This window comes from Oncorhynchus masou, chromosome 29 (assembly GCF_036934945.1).
Source record: "Oncorhynchus masou masou isolate Uvic2021 chromosome 29, UVic_Omas_1.1, whole genome shotgun sequence".
Classification (NCBI taxonomy): Eukaryota; Metazoa; Chordata; class Actinopteri; order Salmoniformes; family Salmonidae; genus Oncorhynchus; species Oncorhynchus masou.
Window position 1 is genome coordinate 87,628,945 of NC_088240.1, and position 12,907 is coordinate 87,641,851.

General features: G+C 38.8%; 1 long non-coding RNA gene across 2 annotated transcripts in view; it reads right to left on the reverse strand.

The window, feature by feature from the left end:
- LOC135521368 (uncharacterized) overlaps positions 1-10,331 on the reverse strand; it is a 60,648-nt gene extending 50,317 nt beyond the window's left edge. Inside the window, exons 1-3 of one of the 2 annotated variants that reach the window (XR_010452531.1) lie at positions 10,159-10,331; positions 9,022-9,230; positions 7,187-8,918 (exon numbers count right to left, since the gene is read on the reverse strand). This is a non-coding gene — a long non-coding RNA (uncharacterized LOC135521368). Of the gene's footprint in view, positions 1-7,186; positions 8,919-9,021; positions 9,231-10,158 lie in introns of those variants that run through there. The other variant, XR_010452533.1, reaches the window with a different exon arrangement.
- Positions 10,332-12,907: the final 2,576 nt, after the last annotated feature.

Here is a 12,907-nt window from a genome sequence, read left to right on the forward strand (position 1 = left end):
TTGGGGCAGTGTGTGTGTGTGGGGATTGCGTCATCTGTGAATCTGTTGGGGCAGTGTGTGTGTGGGGGGGGGGGGATTGTGTCATCTGTGAATCTGTTGGGGCAGTGTGTGTGTGTGGGGGGGGGGGGGGATTGGTCATCTGTGAATCTGTTGGGGCAGTGTGTGTGTGTGGGGGGGGGGGGTTGGTCATCTATGAATCTGTTGGGGCAGTGTGTGTGTGTGGGGGGGGGGGGACTGTGTCATCTGTGAATCTGTTGGGGCAGTGTGTGTGTGGGGGGGGGGACTGTGTCATCTGTGAATCTGTTGGGGCAGTGTGTGTGTGGGGGGGTTGTGTCATCTATGCATCTGTTGGGTCAGTGTGTGAATTGGAGTGGCTCCAGGGTGTCTGGGATTGGTGTTGATCTGAGACATGACCAGCCTTTCAAAGCATTTCATGGCTATAGATGCGATTTCTACGGGCCGATAGTCATTTAGACAGGTTACCTTGGCGTTCTTAGGTACAGGGACTATGGTGGTCTCCTTGAAACATGTAGGTATTACAGACTGGGTCAGATAGAGATTGAAAAAGACACTTGCCAGCTGGTCAGCGCTCTGAGTACGCGTCCTGTATCCTGTATCAAATTGTACTGCAAAGTAGGTGAAATGTGCTGTATAAAACATGCATTTATGAAGTTATGGAGAGATGTTTTCAGCCTCAATCTTTTCTGAGGAGATACTGTGAAAAGTACATAGCTTGAATGGAAAACTACATTATATTTTATCATAAGCGCATGACACAGTTTATCAAGTGATATGTTGGCACATAGCAAATATTCTTGTTTATTTCCAGACAGGCATGAAACCATTTACTTCTTGCCCTCATAACTAAATGCTAAGTAGGTAAATAAATAAATACAAGAAGCATTTGACGGTAGAGCACACTGTTGCCTGGTAACCTAATGGCATGCTGAGGACTCATCTCGGAATTAAACAGAACAACTACCACAGCCTACAAGCTTTTCAATTGCCCTCTGTAGAATTCTCTATTCCCAAATGACAACAATGTACTACAATATACAGCATAATGTACACATATAGTCTCCCTACTGTCTGATGTATAGTAACTGCACTGTCTGATGTATAGTAACTGCACTGTCTGATGTATAGTAACTGTATGATGTATTGTAACTGCACTGTCTGATGTATAGTAACTGTCTGATGTATAGTAACTGTACTGTCTGATGTATAGTAACTGTCTCATGTCTAGTAACTGCACTGTCTGATGTATAGTAACTGTCTCATGTCTAGTAACTGCACTGTCTGATGTATAGTAACTGTCTCATGTCTAGTAACTGCACTGTCTGATGTATAGTAACTGTCTGATGTATAGTAACTGCACTGTCTGATGTATAGTAACTGTCTGATGTATAGTAACTGTACTGTCTGATGTATAGTAACTGTACTGTCTGATGTATAGTAACTGTCTCATGTCTAGTAACTGCACTGTATGATGTATTGTAACTGTACTGTCTGATGTCTAGTAACTGCACTGTCTGATGTATAGTAACTGTCTGATGTATAGTAACTGTACTGTCTGATGTATAGTAACTGTCTCATGTCTAGTAACTGCACTGTCTGATGTATAGTAACTGTCTCATGTCTAGTAACTGCACTGTCTGATGTATAGTAACTGTCTGATGTATAGTAACTGTACTGTCTGATGTATAATAACTGTACTGTCTGATGTATAGTAACTGTTACTATACCCATGTACAGTAACTGTACTGTCTGATGTATAGTAACTGTACTGTCTGATGTATAATAACTGTACTGTATGATGTATAGTAACTGTACTGTCTGATGTATAGTAACTGTACTGTCTGATGTATAGTAACTGTACTGTCTGATGTATAATAACTGTACTGTCTGATGTATAGTAACTGTACTGTCTGATGTATAATAACTGTATGATGCATAGTAACTGCACTGTCTGATGTATAGTAACTGTCTGATGTATAGTAACTGTACTGTCTGATGTATAGTAACTGTCTCATGTCTAGTAACTGCACTGTCTGATGTATAGTAACTGTCTCATGTCTAGTAACTGCACTGTCTGATGTATAGTAACTGTCTGATGTATAGTAACTGTACTGTCTGATGTATAATAACTGTACTGTCTGATGTATAGTAACTGTTACTATACCCATGTACAGTAACTGTACTGTCTGATGTATAGTAACTGTACTGTCTGATGTATAGTAACTGTACTGTCTGATGTATAGTAACTGTACTGTCTGATGTATAATAACTGTATGATGCATAGTAACTGCACTGTCTGATGTATAGTAACTGTACTGTATGATGTATAGTAACTGTCTGATGTATAATAACTGTACTGTCTGATGTATAGTAACTGTACTGTATGATGTATAGTAACTGTACTGTCTGATGTATAGTAACTGTCTGATGTATAATAACTGTCTCATGTCTAGTAACTGCACTGTCTGATGTATAGTAACTGTCTGATGTATAATAACTGTACTGTCTGATGTATAATAACTGTACTGTCTGATGTATAGTAACTGTATGATGTATAGTAACTGTACTGTCTGATGTATAGTAACTGCACTGTCTGATGTATAGTAACTGTACTGTCTGATGTATAGTAACTGTATGATGTATAGTAACTGTACTGTCTGATGTATAGTAACTGTATGATGTATAGTAACTGTACTGTCTGATGTATAATAACTGTACTGTCTGATGTATAATAACTGTACTGTCTGATGTATAGTAACTGTATGCTGTATAGTAACTGTACTGTCTGATGTATAATAACTGTACTGTCTGATGTATAATAACTGTCTCATGTCTAGTAACTGCACTGTCTGATGTATAGTAACTGTCTGATGTATAGTAACTGTACTGTCTGATGTATAGTAACTGTCTGATGTATAGTAACTGTCTGATGTATAGTAACTGCACTGTCTGATGTATAGTAACTGTCTGATGTATAGTAACTGTACTGTCTGATGTATAGTAACTGTATGATGTATAGTAACTGCACTGTCTGATGTATAGTAACTGTACTGTCTGATGTATAGTAACTGCACTGTCTGATGTATAGTAACTGTACTGTCTGATGTATAGTAACTGTCTGATGTATAGTAACTGCACTGTCTGATGTATAGTAACTGTACTGTCAGATGTATAGCAACTGTACTGTCTGATCTATAGTAACGGTCTGATGTATAGCAACTGTACAGTCTGATGTATAGCAACTGTACTGTCTGATGTATAGTAACTGTCTGATGTATAGTAACTGTCTGATGTATAGCAACTGTACTGTCTGATGTATAGCAACTGTACTGTCTGATGTATAGTAACTGTCTGATATATAGTAACTGTCTGATGTATAGTAACTGTATTATGTATAATAACTGTACTGTCTGATTCATAGTAACTGTCTGATGTATAGTAACTGTCTGATGTATAGTAACTGTCTGATGTATATTAACTGTCTGATGTATAGTAACTGTCTGATGTATAGTAACTGTCTGATGTATATTAACTGTCTGATGTATAGTAACTGTACTGTCTGATGTATAGTAACTGTCTGATGTATAGTAACTGTCTGATGTATAGTAACTGTCTGATGTATGGTAACTGTCTGATTCATAGTAACTGTATGATGTATGGTAACTGTCTGATGTATAGTAACTGTCTGATGTATAGTAACTGTACTGTCTGATGTATAGTAACTGTCTGATGTATAGTAACTGTCTGATGTATAGTAACTGTCTGATGTATATTAACTGTCTGATGTATATTAACTGTCTGATGTATAATAACTGTATGATGTATGGTAACTGTACTGTCTGATGTATAGTAACTGTCTGATGTATAGTAACTGTCTGATGTATAGTAACTGTATGATGTATAGTAACTGTACTGTCTGATGTATAATAACTGTACTGTCTGATGTATAATAACTGTCTCATGTCTAGTAACTGTACTGTCTGATGTATAGTAACTGTAATGTCTGATGTATAATAACTGTACTGTCTGATGTATAATAACTGTACTGTCTGATGTATAATAACTGTACTGTCTGATGTATAGTAACTGTACTGTCTGATGTATAATAACTGTACTGTCTGATGTATAATAACTGTACTGTCTGATGTATAATAACTGTACTGTCTGATGTATAGTAACTGTATGATGTATAGTAACTGCACTGTCTGATGTATAGTAACTGTCTGATGTATAATAACTGTACTGTCTGATGTATAATAACTGTACTGTCTGATGTATAATAACTGTACTGTCTGATGTATAATAACTGTACTGTCTGATGTATAGTAACTGTACTGTCTGATGTATAATAACTGTACTGTCTGATGTATAATAACTGTACTGTCTGATGTATAGTAACTGTACTGTCTGATGTATAATAACTGTACTGTCTGATGTATAATAACTGTACTGTCTGATGTATAGTAACTGTATGATGTATAGTAACTGCACTGTCTGATGTATAGTAACTGTCTGATGTATAGTAACTGTACTGTCTGATGTATAGTAACTGCACTGTCTGATGTATAATAACTGTACTGTCTGATGTATAATAACTGTCTCATGTCTAGTAACTGCACTGTCTGATGTATAGTAACTGTCTGATGTATAGTAACTGTACTGTCTGATGTATAGTAACTGTACTGTCTGATGTATAGTAACTGTCTGATGTATAGTAACTGTCTGATGTATAGTAACTGCACTGTCTGATGTATAGTAACTGTCTGATGTATAGTAACTGCACTGTCTGATGTATAGTAACTGTACTGTCAGATGTATACCAACTGTACTGTCTGATCTATAGTAACGGTCTGATGTATAGCAACTGTACTGTCTGATGTATAGCAACTGTACTGTCTGATGTATAGTAACTGTCTGATGTATAGTAACTGTCTGATGTATAGTAACTGTACTGTCTGATGTATAGCAACTGTACTGTATGATGTATAGTAACTGTCTGATGTATAGTAACTGTCTGATGTATAGTAACTGTCTGATGTATAGTAACTGTCTGATGTATATTAACTGTCTGATGTATAGTAACTGTCTGATGTATAGTAACTGTCTGATGTATATTAACTGTCTGATGTATAGTAACTGTATGATGTATGGTAACTGTACTGTCTGATGTATAGTAACTGTCTGATGTATAGTAACTGTCTGATGTATATTAACTGTCTGATGTATAGTAACTGTACTGTCTGATGTATAGTAACTGTCTGATGTATAGTAACTGTCTGATGTATAGTAACTGTCTGATGTATAGTAACTGTCTGATGTATATTAACTGTCTGATGTATATTAACTGTCTGATGTATAGTAACTGTATGATGTATGGTAACTGTACTGTCTGATGTATAGTAACTGTCTGATGTATAGTAACTGTCTGATGTATAGTAACTGTATGATGTATAGTAACTGTACTGTCTGATGTATAATAACTGTACTGTCTGATGTATAATAACTGTCTCATGTCTAGTAACTGTCTGATGTATAGTAACTGTATGATGTATAGTAACTGTACTGTCTGATGTATGGTAACTGTACTGTCTGATGTATAGTAACTGTCTGATGTATAGTAACTGTCTGATGTATAGTAACTGTATGATGTATAGTAACTGTACTGTATGATGTATGGTAACTGTACTGTCTGATGTATAGTAACTGTCTGATGTATAGTAACTGTCTGATGTATAGTAACTGTATGATGTATAGTAACTGTACTGTCTGATGTATAGTAACTGCACTGTCTGATGTATAGTAACTGTCTGATGTATAGTAACTGTACTGTCTGATGTATAGTAACTGTACTGTCTGATGTATAGTAACTGTCTGATGTATAGTAACTGCACTGTCTGATGTATAGTAACTGTCTGATGTATAGTAACTGTACTGTCTGATGTATAGTAACTGTATGATGTATAGTAACTGCACTGTCTGATGTATAGTAACTGTACTGTCTGATGTATAGTAACTGCACTGTCTGATGTATAGTAACTGTACTGTCTGATGTATAGTAACTGTCTGATGTATAGTAACTGCACTGTCTGATGTATAGTAACTGTCTGATGTATAGTAACTGCACTGTCTGATGTATAGTAACTGTACTGTCAGATGTATAGCAACTGTACTGTCTGATCTATAGTAACGGTCTGATGTATAGCAACTGTACTGTCTGATGTATAGTAACTGTCTGATGTATAGCAACTGTACTGTCTGATGTATAGCAACTGTACTGTCTGATGTATAGTAACTGTCTGATATATAGTAACTGTCTGATGTATAGTAACTGTATTATGTATAATAACTGTACTGTCTGATTCATAGTAACTGTCTGATGTATAGTAACTGTCTGATGTATATTAACTGTCTGATGTATAGTAACTGTCTGATGTATAGTAACTGTCTGATGTATAGTAACTGTCTGATGTATAGTAACTGTCTGATGTATAGTAACTGTACTGTCTGATGTATAGTAACTGTCTGATGTATAGTAACTGTCTGATGTATAGTAACTGTCTGATGTATGGTAACTGTCTGATTCATAGTAACTGTATGATGTATGGTAACTGTCTGATGTATAGTAACTGTCTGATGTATAGTAACTGTACTGTCTGATGTATAGTAACTGTCTGATGTATAGTAACTGTCTGATGTATATTAACTGTCTGATGTATAGTAACTGTACTGTCTGATGTATAGTAACTGTATGATGTATAGTAACTGTATGATGTATAGTAACTGTCTGATGTATAGTAGGATAGTGATGGACCATAAACACATTATATTAGTCAAAAATGGCATTATTTATATTGTTACTGCCTATATATCTACTGTACATATGAAACTTACAGTAATAAGGTTAACTGCTTTATGATGTTGAAACTGATTCTATAATGCATTTCAATTTGTCAAGTTAAAACTGATTACTGTTGGTGAAAATGCTGGTTAAATTGACGGCACACATTTTTAATGTGTGAAATTCAATGTGTGAAATATGACTAACATCAGAGCTTCTCATTTCGGTTCGCATATGGGCAATAATTACATAGCAAAATATGATCTGGTTTTTTTTGCTCCCAATTTTCAATTTTTTTCAATTAGTAATGTTATTTTTTACACAGTCATGTTATAAAGCACATGACTGTTGACTACTGTGCTGTATATCCCCTCTGACCAGTGTCATCATACATACTTCCTCTTCCTCCATCCCAAATGGCACCCTATTCTCTATATAGTGCAACTACGTTTGACCCTGGGGGGAATAGGGTGCCATTTTGGACCCATCACTGTTGTGAACCTCAGTACTCCCAAACCCTACACTCTCACATCACTTTAACTGTCCTTAGTCTGGTGAAAAGGCAAACAAGGGGGCTCCCAAAGGCCATTTCATATCAATAGGAGAATAATAAAAAGAACAAAATGTTCAGCATTTCTTCTTTCAGTTCCCTTACACATGTCCCTCTCTACATTACAGGTCAGGTTTCAGTAAGATGTGAGGGAAACACAGCCAGACACACTGTATAACAAGGCATCAAATCAAACCTGCTGTGGAGTCATCTACTATATCAAAGGAGTGTTTGTGGAACAGAAACTATGATGACCAAGTCATTCAACAACAGGCCTTTAGTTTCAATTCACTCTAAACTACAAGGCAATGCACACTTCTCTTTACTGTGACAAGTCCCATTTGAATCAATATCTACGTCCTAAATGGCACTCTATTCACTCGACAGTGCACTACTTTTTTTTACCAAGGCCCATCTTCAACAAGTGCTGTTCTAACTGGTTGAATGAAGACATTCACAGGCATTATTCTTTCCTGTGTACAATGTGTCAAAACAATAAACAATTATCATCAAACTCAGTAAACACATTACATTACATTCACTTTGCATTCACAGTGTTATCGCAGAATTGGACCGACAAGTAAAATATCCAACTAGACATGAATGTATTGTTAGTGTGTGTTGACTAGCAGCACGTACTGTGCTGTGCCTCATTGGATCTGACTTGCCAATGTACTTAGTAATATGGCCACACCTCTACGGACGTACAATATCATAATCTACAAGTGACTAACAATACCTGTCAAATCAACGTGTTTCGTCCCTCTGTATTTAATCCCAGAAAATGTTTTCATCTCAGCAACATTTTGGTACCATGAAACTGAGGCTGCATCCCAAATGGCGTCCTATTCCTTATATAGTGACCAGCTCTGTCAAATGCAGTGCACTATATAGGGAAAAGGGTGCCAATCAGGATGCACTGTGTCAAACCTACTGTAAGTACATGGAGCTGTTAAAATGACTCGGTCCATCCATGACACAGCTCAGATGGTACCTGCCCCCTCAAGCCATCTGAACAGCACAGAGAGGACATCTGTGAGCCCTCGCACTGCCAAGAAAAAGTCTGATGTAAAAATATCATCAATATTCTGAGGTGGAGAAAAGACTGAAGGGTCGTTTGCACGTGGTCTGAGAAGGGCTTTCATATCAAAACACATGAGCATTTTGTTCTTGTCACAGTTGAAAATGTCAAGTGAATACTGGCAAGCCCCCGCTTCCTGTGTTTTCTCATTACCACGCCAAAATAAGAGTTGGCTTTTGTCAACATCTGACAGCTCGAGACAGAACATTGGCAGATACAATAGCTTCATAAAACCTGAAATTTACTCAAAAGTGGAATCAAAGCCATCTAGCTGCATGTCTGCAATAAGTTACCATAGGAAACTTGGCAACTCAAACACTGGGGTCAACAAGACAGTCAAATATGCCCTTTCATCCAATATCACAACATCCCTACAGCCAATGCTGATTGATATTTCATTGAGCTGTCCACTCTTGGATTTAGAGTGAAATCTGAAAAAATATTTTAAAATTGCAAGGAATCAATGTTGACATCCTGTTTTTGTATCTTAAGATATGTTTTATTGTGTAGGGGGGTGGGGGGGATATCACTTACCACTAGCTGGATCTGTTGGTCGTATGGTTGTCTGTGAGACGTAACGCTCGTAGGCGATCAGCCAGGATGACCGTGGTGGGTTTATAACTGTGCTGATTTTTTCTTCTGTGCTGTTGTCCTGTCTTTGCTCTTTGGCTATTTGACTAGAGAAGCTGACTGTAGAACAAGAGATCCACAGATATTATGATGCTGATGAGAATGGACCATCCCTGAAACCAACAGGTGAACAATCTAGATAAGGGATAATACAGATATACTGATAGCGTGTATTGTAAAGCCACACAGACACACACACACACACACACACACACACACACACACACACACACACACACACACACACACACACACACACACACACACACACACACACACACACACACAAACTCACCACATGAGGTGGGTGGCACCTTAATTGGGGAGGGAAGGCTTGTGGTAATGACTGGAGCAGGATTAGTGGAATGGTATGAAATACATCAATCACATAGTTTCCAGGTATTTAATGCCATTCCTCCCCTCAGTAGCCTGACATACACAGCCATATAAACCTTATGGAAATGCATTTAAACAACCACTTTCAGCTGCTTAACACCATGTCTATCTATCTGTGGAGATAATAGCAGAGATGATACTGTTGCAGGCAGCTAACTCATTGTTACTTCAGTCACGTCTGGTGGTGAGATCATACATGTGGGCATTGGTCTATTTATAGTCTGGCTGTGGTACTGCTTGGAGACAGAATCCATGGCATTTTATCTGTCTACCAGCGTAAAACAATAAGGGGGACAATATCGGGTAGTTTATGCTCCTGCAGATTAATGTGAAGTATGTGCAATATGAATTCAGATAGGTTATTATTAAGTAAAACATTTTGGTATCATGTAATAAACAGTCTCTTAAAAAAGCAAGTGGCAAGATACAGGTGGGCTATGAATGAAAACATGGAAGTCACTTGTGAACTGTGATAAAATACAATTAAGTTCAGACCAAGCTAGAGTTGACAGTAATAGGCTAAATAACAGTAATACATTCCGATTCAAATTAGTCAATTCTCTACTAAAAACATAATGTTTGCTACTGTACCGACCTGATGCACCAATGTATCTCATTGCAAAGATTTGACACTAGCTATCTTACCTTCTGTACAACAAAACCACGTTGAGTTGAGAAGAAACTCGGTTGGATGAATTTGGCAACGGTAAAGTGAATTTAGTACCCTGCTCGAAGGCAGATAGAGGGCTTCGGGTCAGGCGAGCGCCGTGTTTTAAAATCGAAGCGAATAGAAATGCTCAGTGTCTAAAAGCGGTATGACGAATGGGCTAAAAATAACTACGAGGAGAGAACAGGAGCGGTACAATCAAAATTATAGCCTATGCGGTATTGAGGGATTGTAGACATAGCAACGGTGTTTATAAATACATGTGGATATAAAGTTATATTATATTTCAACCTCTACTCGATTGCACTGGATAAAGAAGAACTAGTCTTAAAAATCATGCCTTGTTACAGGTGCCAGTGAATATCTTGATAACAGATTACCCTACATACATTTAAATAATACTAGACTGCCTTGTGATTGTGTTTTTACTTTGTACTGCTATTACAATAGATTGCATGTCACAAAGGAATGTTATTCATGAGTGATAGGGTTTATATTGAAGTTTGTCTTTGTGAGAAAGTGCAGTGAGTATGCTGCAGAGCAGGCTGCTTATGTTCTGTTGGTTTGGGCTGTCTGAGGTGTCTGGGGTCCACTGTGGTGGGCGGGAAGCTGTGGTCTGTGTATGTGTATGGGTGGCGGGGGTGGTTGTCCTCAGGCCACTGAAGAGAACTTTCTCCCCTGGGTGTCTTGTGGCAACCTGGTCTCAGAGCATATCGTATTATTCTGTAGGATGATATGTTACGTTTCGTATGGTATAAATTAATTTGTGGCTGTCCATCACTCATTTCGTATGATATGGTACCAATTACAATTAGTATTATATGTTATGAATTTGCAAAATGTAAAATGTGTTATAGATTTGTAAATGCATGATATGTTACGAATTCTAGCTAGGTGGCTAACGTTACCGAGCTCGCTAACATTAGCTAGTCTAGCGGTTGGGATTAGGGTTAGGGTTAAGTTTAGGAGTTAGGTTAAAGGGTTAATGTTATGGTTAGGGGAAAGGTTAGCTAAAAGGTTTAAAGGTAAGGGTTAGGGGAAGGGTTAGCTAACGTGCTCCACAAGTACTTCGTATTATTCTGTATGAAAATCCAAGGCTAGCTTTTTTCAAACAGAAGTTTGCATCCTGTGGCTCTAACTCCAAAAAGTTTTGGGACACTGTAAAGTCCATGGAGAATAAGAGCACCTCCTCCCAGCTGCCCACTGCACTGAGGCTAGGTAACAATGTCCCCACCGATAAATCCACAATAATCGAGAATTTCAAAAGCATTTTTCTACGGCTGGCCATGCTTTCCTCCTGGCTACCCCTATCTTGGCCAAAAGCTCCACACCCCCCGCAGCTACTTGCCCAAGCCACCCCAGCTTCTCCTTCACCCAAATCCATATAGCAGTTCTTCTGAAAGAGCTGCAAAACCTGGACCCGAACAAATCAGCTGGGCGAGACAATCTGGACCCTCTCTTTCTAAAATTATCTGCCGCCATTGTTGAAACCCCTATTACCAGTCTGTTCAACCTCTCTTTCGTATCGCCCGAGATCCCTAAAGATTGGAAAGCTGCCGCGGTCATCCCCCTCTTCAAAGGGGGTGACACTCTAGACCCAAATTGTTATAGACCTATATCCATCCTGCCCTGCCTTTCTAAAGTCTTCGAAAGCCAAGTTAACAAACAGATCACTGGCCATTTCGTATCCCACCGCACCTTCTCTGCTGTGAAATCCGGTTTCCGAGCTAGTCATGGGTGCACCTCAGCCACGCTCAAGGTACTAAACGATATCATACCGCCAATGATAAGAGACAGTACTGTGCGGCCGTCTTCTTCGACCTGGCCAAGGATTTTGACTCGGTCAATCACCGTATTCTTATCGGCAGACTCAGCAGCCTTGGTTTCTCAAATGACTGCCACGCCTGGTTCACCAACTACTTCTCAGATAGAGTTCAGTGTGTCAAATCTGAGGGCCTGTGTCCGGACCTTTGGCAGTCTCTATGGGGGTACCACAGGGTTCAATTCTCGGGCCGACTCTTTTCTCTGTATATATCAACGATGTTGCTCTTGCTGCGGGTGATTCCCTGATGCACCTATACGCAGACGACACCATTCTGTATACTTCTGGCACGTCTTTGGACACTGTGTTAACAAACCTCCAAACGAGATTCAATGCCATACATCACTCCTTCCGTGGCCTCCAACTGCTCTTAACCGCTAGTAAAACTAAATGCATGCTTTTCAACCATTTGCTGCCCGTACCCGTTTGCCCAACTAGCATCACTACTCTGGATGATTCTGACAATGTGTGGACAACTACAAATACTTAGGTATCTGGCTAGACTGTAAACTCTCCTTCCAGACTCATATTAAACATCTCCAATCCAAAATTAAATCTAGAATCGGCTTCCTAATTCACAACAAAGCCTCCTTCACTCACGCCGCCAAACATACCCTCATAAAACTGACTATCCTACCGATCCTTGACTTTGGCGATGTCATTTACAAAATAGCCCCTAACACTCTACTCAGCAAACTGGATGCAGTCTATCACAGTGCCATCCGTTTTGTCATCAAAGCCCCATATACCACCACCACTGCGACCTGTGTACTCTCGTCGACTGGCCCTCGCTACATATTCGTGGCCAGACCCACTGGCTCTAGGTCATCTATAAGTCTATGCTAGGTTATGCTCCGCCTTATCTCAGCTCACTGGTCACAATAACAACACCCAACCGTAGCACG